This window comes from Cololabis saira, chromosome 8, assembly GCF_033807715.1.
Source record: "Cololabis saira isolate AMF1-May2022 chromosome 8, fColSai1.1, whole genome shotgun sequence".
Classification (NCBI taxonomy): Eukaryota; Metazoa; Chordata; class Actinopteri; order Beloniformes; family Belonidae; genus Cololabis; species Cololabis saira.
In genome coordinates, this window is record NC_084594.1 from 38,056,846 (window position 1) to 38,060,374 (window position 3,529).

The following is a 3,529-nucleotide window of genomic DNA, read 5'->3' on the forward strand; positions in this document are numbered from 1 at the left end:
GCACCGTGTGGAAGTGGACGTCCAGCCACATGAAGTTTAGTGCGCATAGGTCGACCATGCAACAGTTCCGCTGGTGAGCACTGAGTTGTGGAGTGAGGTGTTGCACGATATATGTGTAAGAAATCCCGTGTGAACTCCTTCCAGGGTTTCCCTTCCAGCGAAGCAGTTTGCAGACTGTCCTTCAGGCTGCGATTCAAGCGTTCGATTTCTCCATTTGCCCTCGGATAATAGACAGAAGATTTTCTGTGCACGATGCCCCTGTCTTGGAGAAATGTTTCAAACTCATGTGACACAAATTGCGAGCCGTTGTCTGAAACCAGCTCTGTAGGATCACCCTCTCTGCTGAAAACTGCAGATAAAAACTGTATGACAGTTCCTGAGGTGACATGTGGAACAAAGGCTAGCTCGGGCCATTTGCTGTAGTGGAACATCACATAACCCCAAGTAGGCAGTAACAATGCTGATGCCTCGCTGACAGTTCAGCGCCCCGAGTGTGGTGAAATACCAGAAGTTGACTCAGCTGCAATCGCTAGGCTAATTGCATCTGGCTGACCACTCAACCACGGGAGTGGCAAAGTCTAAACCATGCCATCTCCACCTATAGTATAAATGTTTACATAAGCCATGCGCTCAGGGTCTTTTTTATTGCATCTGTGGACAGTCAGTGTTTTATTACTTGGACTTGTTGGTGTAGGACCCTTGAGCTCACAATTCTGTATAATAAACACTTCTGGTGAATTTTGATCGGATCAGTTCCTTCTTTCAATAAAAAAGAACTCTGACAAAACATACTAGCTAAACAGTGATAGCTTAGACTCTACACTAGACTCTATCATGGCATCGATTTAGATTGTGTTTGACTGTGTTGTGAACAGCAGTATATTTAGGGCCCGAGCACTGACAGTGCGAAGGCCCTATTGTATCTCTAGGAAATTTTCTCGTTTTTCTCGTTTTTCTTTTTCCGACGAAATGAGGGCCTTTTTGCCCCACTAAACGTGCCCCAAAAGTCACCAAATTTTGCACGCAAGCCAAGCCTGATGAAAAATTTGATATTTAATGGTTTTCATTAATGGGCGTGGCCTAATGGCTCAACAGCGCCCCCTAGAAAACTTTATGCCTCAAGCCCCACAATACGGTTTGACGTACATGCACGGAAATCGGTACACACCTGTATCATGTCGCAACTCAAAGAAAAGTCTCTTGACGCCATGGCCAAAACTGAACAGGAAGTCGGCCAGGGCGCAAGAGCCCGTTCATTGCTTTAATTTTATTATTAGTATCGTATTTTCGATCCTTCTTGACTTCTATCAGAAGTGAAAACACTGACTGATGACAGCGGGCTCTGTTCAGAACTCTAGACTAGAGCGATCCGCCATTTCCAGTTGTTCTTCTTTCTTTCTTTCTAGGCAACATCACATATTAGCGCCACCTGCAGTTATCGGGACGTATTACGTATTAGCATCCAACATTATGCCTGTTGAGCTAGAAAAATAAAAGTTTCTCGCTCTGCTGAGCGAGAAAAATAAAATAAAAATTACATTCCACACATCACACAACTCCTTTCTGTACATGATAATGAAAAAGAGATTAAAACAATAAATCAATACATAAATTAAAGGGGTCCTACAGCATCTGGCACCTATCCATCATTCTAATTTACAACTTAATCAAATTAATCGATCAAAAGGTGGAAATCCCCCAACAACCCTAGTTCCATAGGTCAAAAGGTTACTGGTGAAATGTCACTTTTCAAACTCAATTGGGCAGTTAGTCTGACGCAAGGGGGCACATTTTCGTTTTTTCTTGCTTAATCAAATTTACCACAATTTTGCAAGAGGATGCGTTTGAAATAAGAATTTGAAGAAATTTCTGAATTACAAAGTTTGATTGAGCCACAACATTTACCGTACAAATATTGACACAGCTCAGTAACGTTTGCATGAAACCTTTTCAGACATCTTAACAAAGGTTTTGACAGTTGGTTCAAAGCATCTGCAGGTTATGTTACTCCAGGTTTCTTATGTCACTATGAAGTTTTGCATCTTAACAAATTACCTTTTTCTAGCTTTTTACAGCTAGCTGTAAGTCTGCTTTGTGGGTCCAATTTTATTGTTGTAGTAATTGTAAATATCTTTTTCCTTCAACTTCATTTTGTTTAGGTCAAATTTTACATTCCCCTCAAAAGTCTTTCGTGAATTTAAGAGAGTGGGGTGAAACATTTCAGATATTCTGATATTTTGTCTCTTTCTTCTTGTGAACAGGTCTCGAACTGGTGCAACAGTCATCTCTCAATATGATCCACATGTTCTGTTAAGGGAGGTCAGGAGGCAGGCCGGTACCTGCACCTTCGTCTACCTCAGCCCTTTGTAAAATGTCTGCACTGTTGTTGCAGACATTTTGACGGAAAAATGTGCTAATATCCTGATATTTTTCCTCACAGAACATTGTAAACATTTCAATTGATGACAAAGTGGGTCTCCTCTACTTATATTTATTTGTTCAGAAGCTTTAGATACTGCTTTGTATCAATCATCTGTCTAAAATCACCTGAAATGCAGACATTTATTTTTACATTGAAGAGCCCATTCATCATGAAATCTAATGAGTTCATCTGTGTTACTGAAATTTCAAAAAAGAAGAAAAAACTTCAAGAGATGTCACTTTGAAGAGAAAAACAAACGGGCAAATGATCAGAAGAAAATAAAACAAGAAAAATAAAACAAATACAATGTTTCTGGGAACCACTGACACAAGCACGCTGGCACAAGAACGTGAACTCCAGCCATGATGACATTAACCGTCGCTGAACAACAGCAAAGCTTTTCCTGCTCGTGTTTACAAGAGGAGCTGCTGGTTTCTTTGTCCAAGACCAAACATGAGAGAAAAGCTCAATGCCTTTTTCCTGACAAGCAAATTAATTAATTTAATTGTCACAAACTAACACCGTGGGGGGGTGACCATCATCTGCTATTATAACTGGCTCAGATCTAATGACATAAGGGGTTAAAACTGCAAGGTAAAAAAAAGTGGCCTATGTGGTTTAATTGGAGATCTGCTGTTGTGATGACACAATAATAGTTAATGAAAAAACATCCCACAGTTGGCAACAAAAGCTGCTGTAACCACATTTAATTAAAACAGCCGTAGAGAGACTGACATGGCTGAATGTGTTTAAATATTTTATATTTTAGAAACGGTGCGACAAACTGCTTTCAGCCTGCTTTCATTGTTTGTGCTCAGTGGAAATGTGAACGTGAGGAACTAGAAAGCATAAACAGCAGCAACAACACAAAAGCAAAATAACACCAAAATAAAATTAATACATTTGTTTCCACACAGAATGTGGTGTTGTTTAGTTTTTTCAAACAGTCAGTTGAGCCGTTACATAAATGAAGAAACATAAATGAAGAAACGTGACAGTGAAAGTTTGCTTCAATTGTAGGTTGTTCCCCTCACTGACATCACTTCCTAATTGAGAGAGTAAATTAAAAGCCATGTCTCTCTCTTCCACCTTCACTGCACCTTGTCG